This window comes from Myotis nattereri (genome assembly GCF_964212035.1).
Source record: "Myotis nattereri genome assembly, chromosome: 1".
Classification (NCBI taxonomy): domain Eukaryota; kingdom Metazoa; phylum Chordata; class Mammalia; order Chiroptera; family Vespertilionidae; genus Myotis; species Myotis nattereri.
This window is the reverse complement of record NC_138075.1, coordinates 165,411,906-165,437,882: the sequence shown is the minus strand read 5'-3', so window position 1 is coordinate 165,437,882 and position 25,977 is coordinate 165,411,906.

Sequence of the window (25,977 nt, the reverse complement as noted above, 5' to 3'; positions counted from 1 at the left end):
GGAAGTAGGGGTGGAGCCAGCGATGGGAGCTGGGCACAGTCGAAGCTGGCAGTCCCAGGAGCTAGGGGTCCCTTGCCTGGGCCTAAAGCAAAGCCCACGATCGCGGCGCCCTCCGCTGCCACTGCAGGTCCCCGCTGCCTGGGCCGGACGCCTAGGCCAGAGGCGTTAGGCCTGGGCAGGGGCAGAGCCTGCAACCTCGGGGAGCTGGGGGTCCCCTGCCCAGGCCTGACACCTCTGCCGGAGGCCTCAGGCCTGGTCAAGGGGCCGATCCGGTGATTGGTGGTCGGAGGGTGATGAGGGTCAACTCCTCTGGCTGAGGCATCAGGCCTGGGTGGGGGGCGGAGCCGGGGATTGGGGGGATATGATGGTCCCCTTGCCCAGGCCTGAAGCCTGGGTCAGAGGCGTCAGGCTTGGGCAGGGGGTGGAGCAAGCGATCAGAGGGAGATGGGGGTCCCCTGCCCAGGCATGATTCCTGGGCCAGAGGCCTCAGGCCTGGGCGGGGGCCAGAGTCAGTGATCGGGGGGAGATGGGGGTCCCCTGTCCAAGCCTGACACCTCTGGCGGAGGCGTCAGGCCTGTGCAAGGGGCCAATCAGGCGATCGGAGGGTGATGGGGGTCAACGCCTGAGGGCTCCCAGTATGTGAGAGGGGGCAGGCTGGGCTGAGGGACACTCTTCCCCCCCACACACACACCCAGTGCACGAATTTCGTGCACCGGGCCCCTAGTACATTTATAATTCTTTACCCTGCTCGGCCTTGTGAGTTCCTCCTTCGGTGACCCTAACAGTGGTGAAGGCTATTTTCCAATACAAAACTTTTAAACAAGGGTCACTTTTACACACTGAGGCTGTCATAAAACAAAAGGACTTCAGGAAAGCACTCTGTCTTGATGAGAGCCCAAATTCTAATGCCCACTTCTGGGTAGAACTGCTTCCAAAAGGCTCCAAAAAGGAACACACCAGTTAGTTTGAAAACTAGACCTCTTCAACTAACACTTGCATTTTTATCATTAAGGAAAATATAAGAAAACCACAATTCAGTATTTATTGAATGTCCAAGTTAGGAGGCTACAAAATAAATGAGCAATTCATTCATTCAACATTGTTTGAGTTTCTACTGTGAAGTAGATATTGCTCAAGGCAAACCAAGCAAAATATCCTTCTCCTAATGGAGCTTGGGAGAATTAGGGAAGATTTACTGAAGAGGGAAAAATGAAGGTATAATACTGCAAGGGCACATTTGTAGTAAAGGGTAATTTGAGCAGAGAAACAGAAGTGGGGACAAGTAGAATCTTTCTTAGAATGGCTCAGGTGATTCGTGCTGACTGGAATGTAGGTGAGGGAGACACCTACAGAGAGGTGAGTGGGGCTCACACTGTGGAGGACCTCAGATGCCAAGTTTGAGGACTTCGTACCCACTTTGCTAGTCATAGGATCCAGCATAGGTTTATAAGTAGGCAAATAGTTCTTAGAGGTCAGAGTGAAATAAACAAAAGGAGTGCACTAATGAGTATTGATATTATTTGAAAATATTAGCTTGCCTACATTTTGTTTTCATCTCAAAAGCCCTTTAGCAGATGAAAACTTGTATTCACAAGCTACTAGGAAAAAGAGAACAGAAAGAATAATAATAATAAAAAAAACCCCTTAGGATCTATTACTTCTTTTACAGTCCCTCCCTCCCTCCCTTCCTCCCTCCCTCCTTCCCTTCCTCCCTCCTTCCCTTCCTTCCTTCCTTCCTTCCTTCCTTCCTTCCTTCCTTCCTTCCTTCCTTCCTTCCTTCCTTCCTTCCTCTCTTTCTATCTTCTTTATTTCTTAAGAAAGATTAATGCAGGCAAATAAGTTGCAACGTTTTTGTATGGAGAGCTACATTCAGCTACTAGTTTGTGATTGAGCTCTTTGACCTATTAGTCATTTTGAAAGAAAATGAAATGGCTCTGTCAGAGGTAGAATGTACCCAGATCAACACCATGCCCAGCCTCAGTGCCGTGATAAACAGCTTATTGGGTCGCCTATAATTTATATTCACTTAAACTTGTTTGTTCGTTTTTCATTGTCAGTACCCATAGAGATGAAAGAAATAACTTTCATTATTGATGAACTTCAAATGCAGACAAGCTTGTGGAGAAATATAGACAAGCTTAGGGAGAGATGAAATCAGACAGATGCATGTTTTTCAAAATTAATGTTACATTCAACTAAGGCCTGCTAAAAAGCACTAATTAAAATGATGTTTTGCATGATGCCCTTACAAGTCACCTTTTTAGACTGTTATTTACTTACATCCATGTATGTTAACTATCCTTATAAAAAGGTCACACCAGAAAAATCAAACAGATAATTTTGACTGGTAATATTACCTTTGTCTTTTGCTCATACAAACACATAGTTTGAATAGCAGATTTCTTTTGGGTAAAGGCCTGAAACCTTTATCATGACTCAGCTTGCCACTCTAAGGTAGTATTCATTAACCCATGAAGCTTTCTTAGGAGATAAGAAGATTCACAATAAAAATAGTAAATAGTCTTGCCTCCTAGCAGCTCCCCAGCAATTCATACTGTCGGGACAGAATTGCAGAATTCTTTCCCCTGGTTAGCTTTGTGACCCTTGCTTGAGCAGAACAAAATGAGGACAAGTTCAAGTCTAAAATATCTCTACAAAAAAACTAACTCTAAACACTTTCATGTGTACATACTAAAGGAATAATTAAATACAAAGAATTCCTAGCAATACTAATCAACTTCCCGAAAAACACCAGGCTAAAGCAATCATTTGCCCTATGTTAGCATTCTGGCCTTTTTGCAACTGAGCCCCAAAGAGTAAATGGTGTGGGATTTCCTTCACTAAAAAGATCTTTCTGACCATTTCCACAAAACATACATTAAGTTGCTTTAGAAGTCACTGCTAATGACCCTGCTCTTTAGACCTCGGCTTGCAGAGATAATGAGTTAGAGTTGCTAAACATGTCATCTCTGTTCAACTGCAGCATGGTCAGGATACTGAATGACCCCGTCTGGTAAAACAGAACTGCTCTTCCTTTATTCTCATTACAGTCGGGAAGTAAAATCTCATTAGCTATCTGACTGGAGAACTCTGTGTGGTTAATTAAAATATGACCCATCATCTGGGAAGTTTTCCCTACTTTTTATTGCTTTAACATTGTGAGGCAGACCAGGAGAATCAGGAAAGTTCCAGTTGCTCTTCAGTAGGAAACTCACTTAACCGTTAGTAAATGCTGTCTCCAGAAACTATATTTAAATTCACTAAAATCCTTTTCTTGAAAGTTTTCACCAAATATTCCTCTAACTCTAAAACATGGATAGAGGCAAGAGGGAGCAGAAACTTAACCTATTAATTTATTTGATATAATTTCATTTTATTGAAACAGTTATAGCTAAAATACAACTTTCTTACTTTAAAAACTGGGGACTATTACAAAATCTTACATCTCCTGTCTAGATGCTAAGCATGTTATAATTATTGTGTATAGTAATTCCTATGATTCAGTTAAATCAATACCAGTCAACACATGGCTTTGGGACAATTGAATGGATTTATTCATCCACACATTAGTTAGTGCCATATTGGGCAGTTTAAGTATAGAGGAAAATAATACATAGGCCCACATTTAAATTGACGAGACAGGAAAATAGCCAATTATTGTAACACTCTATCAAAGGCTATAACAGAAATACTGAGTACATATTTATACATTTATAATACAGAGCACTTATAGCTGGAAGATTCAACAGAGATTTGCTTTATGATAGTTCATTTTCACTAACGGCATTAGTATTCATATGAAATTTTCACAAGTATGCCTGCATTTCACACATCTTGTATTTCAGTGCAAGCAATCAAGTTTCCCCAAATGTTTCTCAAGAGTCCATTTCACAAAGAGATGCCTGCAGCACAAAATACCAAGCTTATTTTTGTCCAAGGAAAACTTGGAGTGAGACTATCATATGCCCGTCTCCAGCCTGCTCAGAGAATGCTAAGACACACAATTTGCAATAGACATGCCCTGGTAAGGAGCAATTTTACATGGTTGCCCAGTCTCAAGTCATACCATAAAGAGATTGGCCTGAGGTCAGCCTGAGGCATCTTCAGTTGTGTTTGGTTGTGTAAAGGCAGTGCCTTTGGTCAATTCATTTGGCTCATGTCTTCTCTCCTTAGCTGCCCCCCATAATGGTAGCTCAGTGGACGGGGCTTTGCTTCCTGCTCTACTACTGGTGGGCACTCATCTCTCTTCTCCTGGACAGAGGGCTCAACTGGAACATTAGCTTATATGTGCCAAGGGGACATCTCTTCTGGAAACAGACCTAACTGTCTTGCTGCAAGTCATTTTTCCAAACTCTCCTGGAAATGCCTGCTATATCTAACCTTTCTCTCCTACCTAATTACATTTCAGCATGAGAGGAGCTGTACTACTGTCCAGAGAAATTCATCTTTCTCAACTTTGCCTTCAGTAACAAAAATAGCATATAAACATTCTCACTTCTGTTGTTTGAGATCACAGGTAAAGAGCTTATCCTTGATTTCTTTATGTACATAAAAAAAAACCTTAAAGTGATCACCACATTTACTTTATTTAATTTATCCTATATAATAAAAGGCTAACATGCAAATTGTCCCCTGGACAGGGAGTTCGACTGGGAGTTTGACCAGGGGGCGGGGCCAGCCAGCCATCTCCCATGTCCCCTCCCCCTGGCTGGCCCGACCCGATCAGCCCTGATTGGGGTGGGCCAGCTGGACCCCACCCATGCACAAATTCACAGACAAGGCCTCTAGTAGAATTATAACAGAGCCAGAGGGTATAAATAATTGTGGTGCTGGGCATATTATCTCACCTCTGAAGCTCTACACAGTCAGTTTCCTCTGTATGAAGCCTCCTCTTTTGCTTCCCCTATTAATTCTTCAGCCTTTGCTTACATTTGCCTTTCCCCAGATTTTTCAGATACATGAACGTACATTAGATTTTCTTGGTTTTTATGCATGTACAGCAATTTTATTTCATTACAATAAACAGGGCAGGCAGCCTTCCACACACTTCCCTTTTCTCAGAATATCCTCCTTACAAGCTTTCCAACCAAGTCTCTTGTGTTCCCCAACATTGCATGAGAGGATATTGTAGTATATGGGCATTTTTATTCCACAGCATCAGCCAATTATCACCTGCATGTCTGTATGTACCGGTGTTCACATATCACTTCTCCTTCCCATGATCTGCCACAAGTGTAACATTCAATATGTCCTGTATTTCCTCAAAGTGCTTGTTCCCTTTTGGAATTCAGTTCACTGCTTACCTTCACAATATCAGCCTTAAAAAAAATCTCTAATGGGTTAAAAATTATATTTTTGTAACTTATATGGTTTCTGTTCTTGGTGTGGAAGCAATATTCTTCTTTTGTGACTTTCTAGATATAAGCAGGACTAAACTTACCTTTAATATTATAACTCTATAATTGACTGTGTCTCTCAATTTAATTAATACCCTGAAATATCATTACAAAAATGAATCTTGATTATTGCTTATGCTTTTTTTAAAAAGTCTTGTTTTTAAACAGAAGTACAAAGAGGTGGAATGACTTATCTAGATACATGTTGACTGATGGGCACAGACAAATTTGTAGCACAGCTAAATCTGATACCAGTATTTGTGCATACCTTGGAAAAACCTGTCAAACTGGGTCAGGTTGACTCAAAGTCTGCTTGCATAAGGAGTTTAGGAGCCTCTTGGGAGCACACATATACAAAGAAAAGAGAGTGAAGCAGACACTAGGCAGATTTAGTAATAAAACTTCAGTCATTAGAGGTAGGGAACTATGAGAGCTTAGCATAGTGTTTGAAACTCCAATTTATCTTCAGACTCACTCACTCATGGAATATGGGTAATTCCTCAAAACCCTCAGGCACTAGTCCAAGATTACACTGAAGGGCACATGCACAAGCTATTAGAGCTAGAATATTTTAAAAACCCAGACATTGACAACTCCAATGTTTCACCTTCTCCTGATGTAAAAGTAGTAGTCACCTCCTTTATAGATCTCTATAGCTCTATATAATATACAATTTGGATATGATGTTTTTACCTTCCATTTAGTAGATTGTCAAAAATGTTTATTATATGATGAATGCAATAAATAACCTTTACATTCCTCAGTCATCTACCTCTGATGAACACAGGCCACCTTCCTCTAACACAACTCCCTCCTGATTTACTTCTTGGATAACATATCCCTTAAGTAGCACACATTATAGCACAGCAACCGACCTCTTAAGCACAGCAATATATGCACACTTCACACTCATGAATCCTTCTTCTTCCTGTGCCTATGCCTGCTATTCTCTTGCCTCACAATTGACTTAGAATCCAAGCACATTTTTCACAATAATTATTTTTTTGCTTGCTCTTTTTTCACCATGTCTATGATTTAAGTGCAAGGGAAAATAATGTGTATTTGTGGTGGTTGAAGGCGACAGTAGCTACAAATAAAAGCCAAAAGCCTTACTTCATACAAGTTTTGGTAAGATATTGCAAAATAAGCACTAGACTTTTTAAAAAATATGTATTTTTATTGATTTCAGAGAGGAAGGAGGGAGAGAGAAATAGAAACATCAATGATGAGAGATAATCATTGATCGGCTGCCTCCTGCATCCCCCACACTGGGGATTGAGCCCACAACACGAGCATGTGCCCTGACCAGGGACTGACCTGTCTCCTCCTACTTCAGTAGTTAGCAAACCATGGCTCATGAGCCACATGCGGCTCTTTGGCCCCTTAGGCGTGGCTCTTCCACAAAATACCACATGCGGGTGCTCACGTACAGTGCGATTGAAACTTTAAGTAAAGTTTATTAAGTTAATTTTAGGGAGTGTTGTGGAGTGAAAGAAGATGTAGTGTCGAGGATTGAGAAAGGTATGTTGAGATGGTTTGGACATATAGAGAGGATGAGCAAAAGGAGATAGACAAAACAAGTATACAAGATGAGTGTGGATGGGAGAGTTGGAAGGGGTCGACCTCAGTGAAGGTACCTCAATCAGATTGAGGACGTTTTTAGCAAAGGCTAGCTTAGGAGTACCCTGATTAAGTTAATAACAATGTACCTACTTATATAGTTTAATTTTAAAAAATTTGGCTCTCAAAAGAAATTTCAATCGTTGTACTGTTGATATTTGGCTCTGCTGACTAATGAGTTTGCCAACCACTGTCCTAGTTCATAGGTCAATCCTCAACCACTGAGTCATCCCAGCCAGGCAGCACTAAGGCTTTTTCTACTGGTGAGGATAAAGACAATGCTTAAGCAGAAAGAGTGGATAACTGCAAGCTTCTATAAGGTCCACAAACGGACTTTACCTAAGTAAGGTCTTTAAAAAGCACAAACTGACAGCAGCAATGGTGATATCTAAAGGAAGGAGATGCTAGTAATGGCTAATAGTCAATAGCTCAGTGGGAGGGACAGCACCCACTAGAATGGTCTCACATATGGGCACTTAAGGGAGGACTAGCTGTTACCAAAGGTTTCCAGAGCACTGAAGATAAAATTGAACGATAATTTCTGCCCATATCTGAAAAATGCCCAGGGAACACCTACAGTTAATTAGAATGGGGAGACTTTTGAGGGCATTGGAGAGCTTGCAATAGAAATTGGGGAAATCAAGAATTATCAATTTGCAAGTGGTTAAAACAAGAGGTATAAATCAGAACATTGCCGAGACCAATTTGGCTCAGTGCATAGAGCGTCGGCCTGTGGACTGAGGGGTCCCGGGTTCTATTCCGGTCAAGGGCATGTACCTGGGTTGCGGGCATATCCCCAGTGGGGGATGTGCAGGAGGCAGCTGGTCGATGTTTCTCTCTCATCGATGTTTCTAACTATCTCTCTCCCTTCCTCTCTGTAAAAAATCAATAAAATATATTAAAAAAATAAATAAATCAGAACATTAACGAAGATATTAGCTATAAAGGTTTTTTTTTTTTTTTTTTTCTTACTATAACTAATCCTATTAATTGGGGTAAGGGAACATTTTTACTGTCTCCATATTTTTTAATAGCATTGCTCTTTTCTAACCTTTACTCCTTGTGATAAAAATAATAGTACTATTTTTATAAAAGTAAAAAATCTTTAAGCCAGAAGGGACCTTGAATATCATCTCATGGCATCACCTCATATTATAAAGAGATAATCTGAGCTAAGCAGTTATCCAAATCACCCACCTGGTATTTCAGCAAGAACTAATGACTCAAAGTGCAACCTTTGGAATACTGCACCTTTTTAGAATAGCTATTTTTGACTTGAGGGATCAGTTTCTGAATAAAAGATCATCATAAAAATTAAAATGCTCAAAATTATCAAGATACCAAAAAAGAAAATATTAATTTATATTCCCACAAGCAGCTTTACTAAGCACATGTTTCAGAACCAGTTCCATGATTCCGAATGCCACTATGCAGGCCTTCAACCTGCACCACCAGCTTCCTGAGTCTCCAGCTCATAGATAGCAGATCTCGGGACTTCAGTCTCCATAGTTCTCTGTGCCAGTATATAAAGGAGAGATGCATTGGTCTGAAGAATCTCGACTAATGCACACCGTGGTAGAGGGGGGTGAGGGGGATACATGGGAGCACAAGCCAACAAAGCTCTGTAACAAACAGAGACTCTGATCACAGAGCTACTTAACCTCTTATAATTTCTTGAGTGATGGAGGTGGTAGGAACATCCTTTATTATATTTGGTCTTAGTCCAGGTTCCTTGACATAAAAGCTTCTACAACCCTCAGAATCCCCAAAGAGGGAGTGATGACTGAGGTTTTTGTATGCTAATGTGATGGCTTGTGCCTGGGGGCTCCTTGATAGCTTCTAGATGGAAACTGGTCTCCAGAAAAACTAAAGCAGGATGATAGGGTTGGAACTTTTGAGCCAGCCTCTTACTTCCTTTGGGAGAGGCAAGGGGCTGGTGACTGAATTAGTCCTCAGTGGCCAATGATTTAACCAACCATGCCTAAATAATGAAACCTCATTAAAACCTTTTCCTATGAGGTTTGGCGAGCTTCCACGTTGGTGAACACATCCATGTGCTGAAAAGGTGGTGCACCTCAAACTCCCTGCATCAAGAACTCCTGCACTTGGGACTCTTCTGGATCTTGAACTATGTAGCTCTTCATCTGGTTGTTCATCTGTATCCTTTATAATAAACCAGTAAACATAAGTGCTTTCCTTCATTCTATAAACAATGAGAACAAATTAGTGAACTTGAGGAAGAGGCTAGGGAACCCTCATTTTATAGCTGGTTGATAAGAGGTACAGATGACCACCTGGGACTTGCAACTGGCAGTTGAAGTAGGGAAGCAGTTTTGTGCAACTGAGCCCTTAACCCTTGGGTCTGTGCTAGCACCAGGCAGTTAGTATCAGAATTGAATTAAATTGTAGGACACCCACTTGGTGACCAGAGTCGGAGAATCAATTGTTGGCATGAGAAAGAAATCCACACATTTGGTGTCAGAATCTCTGAGAGTAAAAACAGTTTGTAGACCTTCTGATGATAAAGCTAAATTCAATAACAAATTGAAAACATATGCATAGAGAAGTGGCCTTGTTAAATCTGAACAGTTAATCTCCAGCCTATTAATCTCCTCCATTCTGATGCAGCCCTGGAAATCAAAATGTGTAACAGAATTGTACTTGTTATTAAATGTGAGAATTTTTATTAAGAAAAAAATGTTTCTGAATACATTATGTTTTAAGTTTAGAGAGACCCAGACACATCCTTGCCCTGGCTTTTTAGGGTTGTTATTTTAGCAAAACCAATACTCCTCTCCTAGCCTCTGAGTTCAAAGATAATATTAGAGGAGAACTAAGAAGAAAGAGTAAAGACAGTGTAGCATTCATGGAAGAAAAAATAGAACAACTTGTAAGAATTGTTCTTAAAGCTTGAGACAAACCAATGTAGAGGTGTAAGTCATTATTATCCCATGACTCCACTTAAATTTCTAATCCCAGGAAATGGAGGTTAGAATCTAATGTTGCCTATCAGCTTCTGGTCTAGAGGACCTCCAATGATTGAGTTCAAGAGTATGAGCACCAAAGGAATGTCACCTGAGGCCTTTAAAGCAACTGTAGGTTAGTTGGGAAAATGTGGTCAAATTGTCACAGGACTGCTTCCATGCCAGGGGCTGGCCCTGCCCTGGCACAGTCCAGGACATTTTACATGACATGTGATCTCTGGTTCATGATTCATGCAGAAAATATTTAAAGGAGAAGTGTAAGTTTATTAAAGCTTGGGACAGTGAGGCAAAGGAAGTGTTTCTGGAGAAGGATCAAGGGGTCAACCCAGGATGAGCTGCTGCTGCCCATTGCTCTCCTGTGAGCAAATTAGATGCCTGAGGTGCTGTGACATTCACGGTGGGGTTCAGGATTTGAAGGAGGGGCCGACACACAAATGAAAATGCTATACAAGAAATATGAATTTAGAAGGCATTGGGGGCCATGAAGTGTCACTTTTGTGACACTGACCTCTGGCCTGGTCGATTTTTATTTATTTGAATACACATTTGCCCTTTAGCAATGCATACAGGCATATCAAAGGTAAAGTTTGGTAAACAATAAAAATATTATCAGGTTAGGGAATTGCCTTGAGCCACAACTATCTTAACACTTGGTGCTTAGCGTCAGCCCTGCTAATGCCCAAGGTCCATCAGCCTTCTGCGTTCCTTGGTGCACTGACAGTATTAGCAAGCGGTGGCTACCTGCACTGAGGAAAGGGGGTTGTGAGTATACTCAAAAAATGATTTTATTTATTTTCTATAGGTGGGAAATTTAGGGAGGTCCCAGGGGAGGATCTCAACAGAATATTCACTACATTTCTGTCTTAAATGTTTCCCTCCATGTCCCGCATGGTTCAGGGTCCAGGATCTGGAAGAGGAGCCGCACACAAATGAAAGAGAAAAGACACGAGATAATTTGGGAATATTGGGGGCCAGGCAGGTAAGTCCAACTCAGGAGGAAGGACTTCCACTGGTGCTCAGGCCGCACCAACCTTTTATAGTCAGAGGTAAACAAGGTAGTGGTTACCATAGTTATACAGTTCTTGTGAGTTTCACTTGTTTTGACCATAGTTACACTTCCTGCACTTCCCTCAGCCCATTAGCTTCCCAGATAAGATCTGGGGGGTGTTATAAGGTCAAAACTAATTATGCTAAGAGGACTGTGCCCTCTAAGCTGGGACTTGTTTGTGACTTTGCCAACAGGTCAGTCCAAGGCTTAACCCTATATCAGTTCCCCACACATTTCCAGGTGTGTTTTTTAGCATGCTGATGTATTAAAATGAGCATATAATGGGGCCTAGGGTCATTTTCTGATTTTATCCTTATCTTGGATTAGTCTGGCTCTAATTGGCTTTTTGTTATTTATCTCCCTAAAGTGATTTAAACCACCTACGGTTAGATATTTTTGGTGAGGGAGTACACATTTAGACCACCTACACTTAGGTATCTATGTTTAGGCAGAATCCAGCCTTGTGATTTATCAGCTGTCTGTTAATTGCTCAGCCTTTTTGGCCATTTGTTCAACCATTTGTCTCAGTTTCTTCATTCCACTTGCCAAGGAATCTTTCTAATTTCTCACTAACCTGCCTCAAAATCTTTCAAATGACTGGGAGTATCTAGAGGAGCTGTTAGAGAGATCGCTGTCCATCAGTGGAGCCTATTGGAATCCCCAACTTTTCATATAATTTCCAATAGCAGTGTGGTGGGCATGATGAGGAATAAGGTCTATGCTAAGATACAGCAGAGTGGAAGGGCTACATAGTTCATATCCAGAGGGATTGAAACAGGAAATCTGACTACTTCTGGGATATGAATAAAAATGTGAATGGAGCTATTGAACTAAATCCTGGAGTAAGATAAATACTCTAGAAGGAACAGATGTCAACTTGGACAGTAATGGTGAGAGAGTGATATGGTAATTGAAAAGAGTCAGCAAAGACAGACTCTGAAATGTGCATTCAGGTCCTGTGACAATGTTGTTATTGGACTCAATTATGTTACATTACTGATATATAACTGAATAAGTTTTATCATGAAGGATGACTCATCTAAGCACATGTCAGGTAGTAAGGAAATGCAGAGTTTTGTTAACTATAAATTAAGACTTAATGGGAATCTGTAAACAATGTTTGATCCCAGGAACACAGCTTTCTATTTTCTTAAGGAAGACTAATAGCATAAAACAGCATCCTGCCTCACTGGTTAAACAACAGAATGAGAAGACAGAGACTGTGAATTCTAATTTTAAATAATGATTTATCTCACACTAGGTAAAGCAATTAACTTTGGTTTTCTTGGGTATAAAATGAAACAAATAATACTCAATTACCTTGTGGAAATATTATAATGAGAAACTCAAGGTGCATACTGATAAATAACCTCGAAAGTATAAAGTTCTAGATAACATAAATAATATTTCAAAATTCATCAGTCACATGCAAAACATGTTGCTAGTTTTATGCACCATTGTTGCGCTACTAACATAAATGGTTTGTGAATGTGGTAAAGGTGTCTTTACATTTCTAGATAAAATGACTGAGGCAAAATTAAATTTATTCAAAGAATTTTAAAGTTACAAAAATTAAGACTCGATGACATTGGCCTATAGAAAAACTGACCAATGGAACAGAAAAGATTGCAGCAAGAGAGCCACACATACAGGGTGGGGCAAAAGTAGGTTTACAGTTGTTCTTGTGGAAAATAATACAATAATTAATAAATAATAATACAAAAATAAATTCTGTATTTTGTGTACTCACTACTATAAGCCTACTTTTGTCCTACGCTGTACACAGTGACTGAATGTGTCAATAACTTTACTCAGTGAGGAAATAATTGTTTTTATTTTAGAAACTGTTTATTTTCCATCAACCTTATTTACATGTTGTTTATGAGGTTGCTGAAGAACAGCTGAAGACCACTCAGCGGTAGTTTCTCCCCACTCAGTGGCCTGAGCAGTGGGGGCTGCAGACCGGTGTTCAGGGGCTTGCTGAGCACTCCACTCTTCGGCAGGAACCTTCTGGGCAGCCACAGAGGGCCCCTGCGCCTTCAGACGAGTCTGCTCTTTCTTTTCAATCTCTTCAGGATCTCTGTAGAAGCAGAGATCAGGCACGACCTCCACGGGTGTTCCAGGGAGTGGTACCATGCATGCACAGAACTTCCTGGGCCAGCATCCACTGTATCAGACCCACTGCGTAAGCGCCCTCGTCGTTGCCAGGGATGGTAATGTTTACATAGTGCAGAGGCAAGTCTGTGTTGTACTGAGCAATGGAAGCCAGGTTAACAGAAGACTCCTCTGTGAGAGGCTGCTGGTCAGAACTGGGATCAGTAAGCAGCAGAGGTCTCGGGACCCAGAAGTCTCTTGGGATCTGATTAGTGAAGCTTTCAGGAGGGAGGCGGTCAGAAACAGGGGTGGCTCCAGGGGCAGCAGCAAATTTCAGCGCAGCTCGTTGGCGGATATCCCTGGAGGACAGGACACTGCCATCACCTGGGTATTCAATTGGCAACAATGGCATTAGCGGACAGCCAGAAGCTTCTCCCAGGTTTTCGTCAGATTTACGAGGTAGACGCCATGGCTTTTCCTTTTGCAGAGGTACGTTCCATTCAGATCTCCAGGGTGGTGCCGCTCAAGTGGGTTCCTGCAGTAAGGAATTTGAGGACACCCTCCTCACTCATTTGCAGAGCATCAAGGTCTCCCTTTAAGTTATGTGGGAACCCAGAAAAATGTCAGATGGGTCCCTCTCTCGAAAGCATGAATAGGCGAAAGAATGGTCTTTTTAATAACTGGTACTGGGCTACATTAAAATTGAAAACTTCCATTTGTTGAAAGATTCTACTTATAGAAGGAAAGGTAAGCCACAAACTGATGAAAATACTTTCAAATCAGATCTCACAAAGGATTCACGTCTAGAAAACATTTAAAACTCCTAAAATCAATGAAAATGACAATAGAAAAACTGGCAAAGCAATTAATCCCCCACTTCACAAAACAGGTTACCTAAAGGACTGACAAATAATTACTTATTTGTTTGTTTTGAATCCTTTTAATTGACTTTTAGAGAGAGAAGAAGGGAGAGGAAGAGAGAGAAATATCGATGTGAGAGTGATACATTGCTCTGCTGCCTCCTACAAGCATCTACTATGGATTGAACCATTAACCCAGGCATGTTCCCTGACCGGGGATCAAACTGGCAACTTTTTGGTGCCTGGGATGACATCTAACCAACTGAGCCACACTGGCCATGGCCGGACTGATAAATATTTTAAATATACTTTACCCCATTGGCATCAGAAAAATATAAATTAGAACCATCGTAGAAACATGTCCACACAGATAGCCAAAATATAAAAGAGTACTATCATGGGCTTAATTGTGTCCTCCAAAAATCTTATGTTGAAGTCTTAACCCTAAGTATGTCAAAATATGACTATTTGGAGATGGGGGTCTTAAGAGGGGTAATTAAGTTAAAATGAGGTGATTAGGGTGAGCTCTAATCCAATATGTCTGATATCTTTATAAAAAAAAGATATTTGGACACAGATAGGAAACCATGTAAGGCCCAGGGAGAATATGGCCATGTACAAACCAAAAAGAAAAAAAAAAACAACCCTGTGGACACCTCAGTTTTAGACTTCCAGTCTACACACCTGTGACAAAATAATTTTCTGTTGTGTAAGCAAATCAGTCTCTAGTATTTAGTTACGGTTGCCCTAGCATACTAATACAATGACAATACCAGTAGGTTGGGGTATAAGCTGGTATAGTCACTCGAGAAAACTTGTTTGGTGGTATCTGCTAAACCTGAAACAGTCTACTATCTAGCTGTCTTACTCCCAGGGTTGTGGATATGTTCACCAAAGGACATATACAATGATATCCATAACATAACTAGTCTTAGTAGCCCAAATGGGTAACAACCCAAATCTCCAACAACAGTAGAAAGGGCCAAAACCGGTTTGGCTCAGTGGATAAAGCGTTGGCCTGCGGACTGAAAGGTCCCAGGTTCGATTCCGGTCAAGGGCATGTACCTGGGTTGCGGGCACATCCCCAGTGGGAGATGTGCAGGAGGCAGCTGATCGATGTTTCTCTCCCATCGATGTTTCTAACTATCTCTCTCCCTTCCTCTCTGAAAAAAATCAATAAAATATATTTAAAAAAAAAAAAACAGTAGAAAGGATATACTATGAGCTAGGGTACTTTTAACTCTGTATCTTTTTGGAACAATTAGACATAAAAGATAATTATTACATACAAAAAGCATGGATAACTATTGCAAACATAGTGCTAAGCAAAATGCCAGATACAAGGAGGAAGGAGGAAATAACAGCAAGTAGCATTGGGGCAGTGGTTGCTCTGCATTACCTAAATGTTTTCTTGTCTTTTTGGTGTTTTGTTTTTGTGTGTGTGTGTTTAGTTTAAAAAAATATATACAGAAAGTACATCAACTCTTCATTCAAAATACCCTAAAGGCTCAGCCTCTCATTCAGAGAACAAGCTGAAGACCTTGCTTAGCTTATACCCTTCATACCTCTGCTGCTTCCCTGCCATGACCGCACATTGCATCACCTTTGCTCACACTGGCCTCCTGGCCATTCCTCTAACACTCGAATCTTACTTTTACTTCAGAGCCTTTGTAATAACCCCATGGCTTGCATCCTCACTTACAATAGGCCTCTGACCGAATACTAATTTCGTGTGAGGTCTTCTCTGACCTCCCTATCTAACATATTAACACAGTACAAATTACATAACTAAATTTTATTTAAAACTAGAGGCTCGGTGCACAAAAATTTGTGCACTCAGGGGGAAGGGGGGTCCCTCAGGTCGGCCTGTGCCCTCTCACAGTCTGGGACCCCTCCGGAGATAACGACCTGCTGGCTTAGGCCTGCTCCCAGGTGGCAGAGGGCAGGCCCAATCCCTAAGTGCAGCCCCTGGTCAGGCTCAGAGCAGGGCCGATTGGGGAGTTGGGGCGCCGCCCCCTGTCATGCACAGAGCAGGGCGAATTGGGAGGTTGCGATGCCACCCTCAGTCACGCTCAGGGTAGGGCCGATTGGGGGGTTGGGGCACCATCCCCTGTCACACTCAAGACAGGGTCGATGGGGAGGTTGCGGCGCCACCCCCTGTCATGCACAGAGCAGGGCCCATCAGGGAGTTGGGGTGCTGCCCCCTGTCACGCACAGAGCAGGGTCGATCAGGGGGTTGGGGAGGTCCCCCCTGTCACTCACAGAATAGGGCCGATAGGGAAGTTGGGGCACCGCCCCCTGTCACACACAGAGCAGGGCCGATCAGGGGGTTGGGGCGCCGCCACTGTCACACTCATGGCAGGGCCAATGGGGAGGTTATGGCTCTACCCCATCACACACAGAGCAGGGCCCGTGGGGGGTGGGATTGGGGCGCCTCCCTCTATCACCCACAGAGCAGGGCCGATCAGGCGGTTGGGAGCCGCACCCTGTCACACACAGAGCCACAGGGCGATCAGGGGGTTAGGGAGCTCCCCCCTATCAGGCACAGAGCAGGGCTGATTAGGGGTTTGGGGCACCATCCCCTGTCAGGAACAGAGCAGGGCAAATAGGGAAGTGGTGGCCCCGCCCCCTGTCACACACAGAGCTGCAAGGCGATCAGGGGGTTTGGGCGCTGCCCCCTGTCACGCTGATCCCGGTGCCGGGAGGCATATTACCCTTTTACTATATAGAATAGAGGCCTGGTGCATGGGTGGGGGCTGGCTGGTTTGCCCTGAAGGGTGCCCTGGATCAGGGTGGAGGTCCCCACTGGGGTGCCTGGATGAGGGGATGATGGCTGTTTGCAGCTGGTCACACACCCTTCAGGGTGGGGGTCCCCACTGGGGTGCCTGGCCAGTCTGGGTGAGGGGCTGAGGGCTGTTTTCAGGCTGGGACTGAAGCTCCCAACTGCTCCTTTTTTTCTTTTTTTCTTTTTTATTCTGAGCCAGCTTTAGCCTGGCTCTAGCTCTGAGGCCTCTGCTGCTGAAAACAGGTATCTGGTTTGTTTAGGTTCTATAATTGAAACTGTATCAACTCCAGCTCTGAGATCCCAGCTTGCTGAAAGCTGGTTTCTGGGGTTTTGTTTAGCTTCTATATTTGTTACAATGTTTCATACTGCAGGCTCAGAGGCCAGCAAGGCAGGCAGGGAACGTTGGAGTCCTCCGTCACTGAAGCGAGCAAGCCTCATGTTCAGTTTAAGCTGCCTGGCTGCTGGCTGCCATCTTGGCTGGCAGTTAATTTGCATATCTCGCTGATTAGCCAATGGGAAGGGTAGCAGTTGTACGCTAATTACCATGTTTCTCTTTTATTAGATAGGATAATAAAATTGTTTAAGCAATGTAATTTAAGGTCAATTACTCAAATTAAATAAAATTATAGATCCATATCCCTGATAATCATAGATGCTAAAATCTACAACAAAATATTAGCAAATCAGATTCAGCAATACATTAGAAAGATCATACACCATGACCAAATGGGATTTATTATGGGGATGTTAGGCTGGTACAATACTCACAAATCAATAAATGTGAGATGTCACATAAACAAAATGAAAGATAAAAATCACATGATCAAATCAACAGACAGAAAAAGCATTCAACAAAATCCGGTACACATTCTGATAAAACTCTCAGTAGAGTGTGAATAGAGGGATTATACTGCAACATAATAAAGGCCATATATGACAAGCATATAGCCAGCATCATACTAAATGGGCAAAACCAAAAACATTTCCCTTAAGAACAGAAACAAGGCAGGGATGTCTGTTTTCACCATTCTTATTCAACATAGTACTGGAAGTCCTAGCCACAATGATCAGACAAGAAGAAAAACTGAAAGGCATGAAAATTGAAAAGGAAGAAGTAAAAGAGTCATTATTCACAGATGACATGATATTGTACATAGAAAAACCTAAAGACAACCAAGAAACATGCTAGATTTAATAAATGAATTCTGTAAAGCAGCAGGATACAAAATTAACACCCAGGAATCTATGGCATTTTTATACACCAATAATGAATTCTCAGAAAGAGAAATTTTACAAAAAATCCCATTTACCATTGCAACAGAAAATGAGATACCTAGAATAAACTTAACCAAGGAGATAAAAAACCTGTACTTGGACCCTAACTGGTTTGGCTCAGTGGATAGAGCATCGGCCTGCAGACTGAAGGGTCCCAGGTTTGATTCCAGTCAAGGGCATGTACCTTGGTTGTGGGCACATCCCCAGTAGGGGGTGTGCAGGAGGCAGCTGATCAATGTTTCTCTCTCATAGATGTTTCTAAGTCTCTATCCCTCTCCCTTCCTCTCGGTAAAAAATCAATAATATATATTTTAAAAAAAGACCTGTACTTGGAAAATTATAGGACATTGAAAAAAAAATAGAGGAAGATACAAACAAGGGAAAACATAAACCATTGCCCTGGATTGAAAGAATTAACATCATTAAAATGTCCATATCTCACAGATCTAGAGCAAATACTCCAAACATTTAATGGAACCCAAAATGATCCCAAATAGCTGCAGCAATCTTGAGAAAAAATAACAAAGTTGGAAGTATCACAATGCCAGATATCTATATATATAAAAACCTAAGCAACCATCCGACCCTTCAACTGTTTGACTGTTTGACTGGTGGCTATGACGCTCACTGACCACCAGGGGGCAGATGCTCAACATACAGGCATGGAAACATGGAACAAACTGATGAATCTCAGAGAGAAAGCGGGAAAGGGGAGGGTGGGAAGAGATTAACCAAAGATCTTATATGCATACTAGAGGCCTGGTGGGGTCGCTTGGCCTGGCCTGGGGGGAACAGGCCAAAACTGGCAGTCTGACATCCCCCGAGGGGTCCCAGATTGGAAGAGGGCAAGGCCAGGCCAAGGGACCCCACCAGTGCATGAATCCATGCACTGGGTCTCTAGTTTAACTATAATACAAAGCCATTATAATCAAAACAGCCTGGTAGTGGTACAAGAATAAGCATATAGATCAATGGAACCAAACAGAGACCCCAGAAAGCAACCCAAGCCATTATGGTCAATTAATATTTGACAAAGGAGGCAAGAGCATACAATGGAAAAAAGAGAGTCTGTTCAATCGATGGTATTGGAAAAACTGAATAGGTACTAGTACATGCAAAAAAGTGAAACTAGATCATCAACTTACACCATACACAAGAATAAACTCAAAATGGATAAAAGACCTAAACGTAAGCTGTGAACCCATAAAAATCCTACAAGAAAACATAGGCCGTAAAATGTCAGACATCTCACTTAGCAGAATCTTCACCAGCACATCTCCAGGGGAAGAGGAAAACAGGAAAAAATAAACAAATGGGTCTATATCAAACTAAAAAGCTTCTGAACAACAAAAGAAACCATCATCAAAATGAAAAAGGAACCAACTTAATGGGAGAACATATTTTCCAATGATGCATATATTAAGGGGTTAATTTTCAAAACATATAAATAATTCATACAACTCAACAAAGGAAGACAAACAATCCAATTAAAAATGGACAAAGGACCTAAATAGATACTTCTCCAAAGAGGACATACAGATGGCCAATAGACAATAAATTAATGCTCATCACTAATCATCAGAGAGATACAAATTAAAACTAAAATGAGGTATTACCTCACACCTGCCAGAATGGCTATCATCAATAAATCAACAAACAAGTAACAGTGATGGTGTGGAGAAAAGGGAACACTAGTGCACTGCTGATGGGAAAGCAGACTGGTGCAGCCACTGTGGAAAACAGTATGAAGTTTCCTCAAAAATTAAAAAAAAAAAATTGAACTACTGTTTGACCCAAAGATCCAACTTTTGTGAATATATCCTAAGACTCCTGCAACACCAATTAGAAAGAATATGTGCACCCCTATGTTCATAGCAGCATTATTTACAATAGCTAATATCTAGAAACAGCCCAAGTGCCCATCAGTAGAAGAGTGGATAAAAAGCAGTGGTGCATTTATACAATTGAATACTATGCAGCTATAAAAAGAGGGCTCTCTTAGCCTATGAAACAGTATGGATAGAGCTGGAGAATCCAAAAATATAAAGATAGTGTAAGCCTCTGGAACAACTTTAAGCATACCAACATTTGCATCATGGGGGTGCTGGAGGAAGAGGAGAGGAAATAAGAAATTGAAGACTTATTTGAAGAAATGACAGAAAACTTCCCCTACCTGGTGAAAGAAATAGACATACATACCCAGGAAGAGCAGAGAATCCTAAACAAGAGGAGCCCAAAGAGGCTTACCCTAAGAAACATAATAATTAAAATGCCAAGGGTTAAAGACAAAGAGAGAATCTGAAAAGCAGCAAGAGAAAAGCAGTTAATTGCCTATAAGGGAATGCCCATATGACTGTCAACTGGTTTCCCAACAGAAACTTTGCAGAACTGAAGGGAGTAGCAAGAAATATTCAAAGTAATGAAAAGGAAGGACCTATAACCAAGATTATTCTACCCAGCACAGCTATCATATAGAATTGAAGGTCAGATAAAGAACTTCACAGACCAAAAAGAAGCTAAAGGTATTCATCACCACCAAACCAATATTACATGAAATGCTGAAGGGTATTCTTAAAGAAGTGGGAAAAGAAGAAGAGATAAAAAAAATATGAACAATAAAATAGCAATAAATATATATTTATCAATAATTGTATATAAAACTCAAAATAAACGAATAAGAAATCTAATGAACAAAATAGACTGACTAATAAAATAGGTCCAGAGGCATGGATGCATGGAACAGACTGACTGATCTCAGAGGGGAGGGTTGTGGGGGACGAAAAGAAATTAGCCATAGAACTCATATGCATATATGTATAGCCCTCGGACACAGAGAGTAGGGAGGTGAAGTCCTGAGGTAGGGAGGGGGCTGGTTGGAGGAGGTAAAGGAGGGGAAAATGGGGGACATCTGTAATACTATCAACAATAAAAAATAAATTTAAAAAAATCCAATATAATCAAAGGGACATATAAATCAGTGGAATAAAGAGGTGCTTAACTTTGGCCTTCTGCCAAGTACAAATGTTTTGTTTCACCACATATATGAATTGTATAATTATTCAGTATGAATTAGGTACTATTTCCTCTTTGTAGTCAAATATGGATTGCATTGCTTGATAGAAAGTTGCTTTCTTCAATTCTACATATTTTCTCCAAAAGAAGTCTTGTTCCTTGTGCAACTCTGATTTGTCTTTTAAATATATTATCCATTGTCTTATTAACACAGACACAAATAATGATATCTAAGTTGAAATTAGAATTTCCCTTTTCTAAAGAATCCTATTAAAATGCTCTAACCTCACCATTTGCTTCTTGAGTTACTGTCCACAGGTAATTCTTATTCATAGCTGGCCGACTTGCTTCTTCATTATGAATGCCCCACCATAAGCACCCAGGCTGTCCTTTTCCCCTTGATCAGAATTGGTCCACAACCTGCTTGCAAGCATTTCTATGGAGTTAGAGATAAACACAGCAAGTCACCTTCCACTGATTTATTATTTTTATTAGGATTGAAATCATTACCATGGAAGAGTGCCCACCAGGCTGTTTTGTTAAATCATGATCAAGACCTAACTCAGTAAGACATTCTTATCTGGTTGCCAACTTGCTAAACTTTTGTCATTTTCATCTGTTTTGTTTCTTTTGCACTTAAATCTCTAGCTCTAGGCCTCTTATCTAATTTTTCTCTGTCCTTTGAACATTCTGCCAACTTGTCTTACTTCTGTGACTAGATCCTTTTTACCTATATTGTCTTTTAAATTTTGTTACTGTGGTTGGTCTTTCAGAGTATAAATGGAAATACTCCAGAAATGTTGCATATTTCCATGCTTCTATGTCAAGTCTGTGAATCACAATGTATTAACAGACCAGAAGACTAAGAGACCATGATTTTAAGCTGCTAGTATCATATGTTTGACATATGTCTCTCTTCCAGACTGTGATCATTATGTGAACATGATTTTCTCTTGTTCCCGCTGATATGTCAGTGACTACCTCAGTGCCTGTCACATACACAATGCTTAATAAATGTTTGTAAATGAAGTCTGTTTGCTTCCTTCTATTTGGTACTCACACAGCATATCCATACTTCAAATATCCTTAGCTATCCATTAACCTTCATTGATTATTTAAATCTCAGACTAAAATAATTCTAATGTAAATGTGTTCTGTGAATGCTCTCTGGTCAGAGTGTGGACTGTTAAATAATGGAATTCTACAGCTTTATTTCCCATTAAACTCTATATATTTTCTCCTAAAATATTATTCTCAATAGAATAAAACACATCATTTTCTATCCATCATTTCAACCTCCTATACGTGAGAAAAAAATAATTCTCAAAGAATTAATAATGACAATGGGGAGAATTATGAAGGGGAAGAGTAAGTTAAAACAAAACTGTGAAAATTATTTTGTTCAGATGAATATGTAAAAAAATCACCTGCAAATATAAAAGCTGTGGCACTGAAAAGAGCAGCATCTTTTCTCATTAACCTATAATGAAATGATGCTTGCAAGAATCACACTATCCATGGCTTGTCAAATAGAACTCTTCCTATGTTCTTTTGGGAAAGTTAAGCTAGACCGAAACCTAGGTTAAAAAAAGATACAGAATTTTAATATATTTTGACAGTTCTGGGGTAAGATGCATAAACAATAAGAACTAGTTTTCTTCTTTAAGGAATGCATTTCAACACAAGAGAAATAAAGCATGCAATAAAGAGCTTCAGAGGATTTCCACTCATTTTGCCCTTTTTAGTTAATTAAGTGACCCCAATAAAGTGGAAGGCATCCATTTTTTAAATCTCAGGATCTCAGAAGAGTAGATTATATCTGCAAATCAAAACCCAATGCTCATCTCTGCTATCAGGGAAAGGGCAAAGTCATGGGTGGATTAATTTAGTTTTGGTTTCATCTATTTTTTCATTAAGTTTTTATCTTTCCACCACTTAATGCTTAAGTTTTCAGTTCTAATGAGGAGAGAGAGAGAGAGAGAGAGAGAGAGAGAGAGAGAGAGAGAGAGAGAGAGAGAGAAAAGAAAAAAGAGAGATTAAACTCTTGGCTAAAATTAAGTTTTTGAATTGCCTCTTTTATGTTTTTACTAGAGGCCTGATTCATGAAATTCGTGCACTGGTAGGGTCCCTAAGCCTGGCTGGCGATCAGGGCCAATTGGGGTCTAATGGCTGCCGGCTGGGGCCTTCCTTCATTCTGCGCCTCCCCCTGGTGGCCAAAGCATGTCATAGCGAGCGATTGAACTCCCAGTCTCCAGGTCAAACTCCCAAGGGAACAATTTGCATATTAGGCTTTTATATATATAGATGTTTCTCTCCTAATTGACTATTAGACTACAAAATCAATTATTTTAGTATTAAAAACTGTGAAATGATGTGAGGAGATTATTTAAAAAATAAAAAAGTAAGAAAAGTTTTTATTGTTTTGTTCTAAAATGGAAAAGCAGGCGTTTGGCCAGCCACATCTAAAAGATGGGTCAAAACCCTGACTTTCAAGGAGGCCTGTGCTGCTGCATCACAGGGCTGCCAAGAGTGGCTCCCAGCTGGGGAAAGTTCCAGCTGGTGCCAGAGAGAGGACCTGTCTCCAGGTCTACAGAGATGCGAAACCTTTTACTTCAGAGCCTACATGAAGAAAGTTTGCTGAAATCTAAGATTAAAGAGAAAGATAAGATTAGAGGAACTGAATAGGGACATAAAGCATGAAAAGGTTTGCCATATGACAAGCTGGTGCAAAGACTGGTTCAGTAAAACATCCATAAATCCAACTTTCTTATAAGGCTGCATCCTATGGTACCTATGGGTATTTTTTTAAAAAAACGGAGTCAACAAAAAAGCGTGTTCTATTATTACTATGTGAAAGGTTTTGTCATATTTAACGTTACGTTGTCCTTAGTGCCTACAAGAGTTTAGTAAATAAGTACTCATTTAATTAAATTAAATTATAGGTAGAAACTCTAAGTAGCCATGGATCAAGCCAGGGATATAATTTTATTTGATTTTTTACTTTAGCATTACATTGACAATTTATTTTATTAAGAGATGGATTTACTTAAATAGCAAAGACATTTATTTAACCACATAGTTAAATATAAAAATAATGGTAAACCTTTACAAATATAATTTCTTATTTTTTTAAGATTTTTTTTTAGCTTAGTTAATTTTGTTACTTAACTAATTTAATTAGGTTAATTTTGATTGACACTGATAAAATAATATTCATATATTAAAGAGGAAACTTTACTTTTAGATAAAATTTTATCAGACTTAAAAAATAGTTCTGACATAATTGTCTGTTTACTCAGAAACAAAGAATGGTGTTCTTTACTAATCATGGATATTTAAAAGATAATATTGTATGCTAATATCAATGTCTCCAGCTAGGTTTATTAAAAGACAATTTTATAGTACTCTATCATAGAAGTTTAGTTGGCAGTATGCAAATATTTAGCATAATTTTTCTGCTTAGAAAAACATTATTGATTCATCATGCCATTTTTGAAGATAGTTTTTAAAAAGACTGTTCAGAGTGATGACAAAATAGTTATTTCTCTACATTACACATAAAACACTGCTCTTTTGTAAACATCCCGATATTGTCATGCTTCAGTTTTATTTACATTCTTTTTTTACCATAATCTAGCCCAATGCACAAAATATTATTTATCAGGTAGCTACCACATAATTAGACTATTTTATTTAAATGCAGTAATATTGTAAACCTAATATAAAACCAAACATCATACAAAAAATAAAAGATGTTATAAAAATTTTTGCAAAGGCTAGCTTATGACTGAATTATTTGCCAAAGACTTAAAGAATATGCACATATTGACTGTTTTTGAGAAACCTAGTACAATTCATCATCCAGAAAGGTGAGCATTGACTGAGAAGAATGTTACATTTGGTTTACATTTTGTCCTAGGGTCACAACTCCTATTCAGAATAAAACAATGATGTGCATTAAGTAGTTAAGGTTAACTATTTAATCTAATGCACATCATTATTTTGTTCCTAATAAGTAAAATGCGCTCAATTGGATCTAGACTTGATTGATGTCAGCAGGTCGTAGAGATAGAAGAATTTATAATCTTTTTGACATAAACAATTGAACTTTATTTGATTTTTCTTTTTTGACACATAATACCCCCCCCCCCCCCCCGCCACCACATCCCCTCAGGATTGAGTGCAGAATTCCCTCCTCCTGTTTTGGAAGAAGACAAAACAGTTTGTTTCTAAAAAAAAAAAAAAAAAAAAAAAAAAAAAAAAAAAAAAAAAGCTCCCCAACCAAAGAGATAATGAGAGAGACAGGGGCACAGAGACTATTTTTAGTGTGATTTGATTTTTAGTTAATTTCCTTTTCTTTACAAATAAAGGGTTAATTTGAGAGTGGGACAGAAAAGACTATGGGATCCAAAAGGTCAGAAGCCACTGAGCTCAGGGAGCCAATATAGTGTAGGGTGGCCACCAAGGCGGCCTCAGAGACCTGCCAGAGAGAAGCAGTGCTAGCGCCCAGGAGTGCAGGGACTTCACATCGCCACCTGCCGACCGCTCTCACACCAACAATGGTCGGAGAGGCAGGAGATCCACAGTTCAAGGCTGCTTTCTTCATACTTCCATTATCTGTGAAAAGGCGTTCCAGCGTACACCCCTTCCCAGCTACTCGTTTCTGCATAAAATGATTATTGTTTGAGCCATATGTGTGAAGTGAAATCTTCTTATGCGACCATGACCATAGTTAATCATATCAAGATAAAGTGTCTAACCAAACTGCAGTTACAGCTCCGGCTGAATGTGAGAATTGTTAACGGGTGGGTTTAACAATTTGCCTCATTTAACGAAACTCTCCTGTGTAGTGTGAATGCTGGATGCACACAGGTAGACTGGGTCCTTTAAACTCAGGTCATCT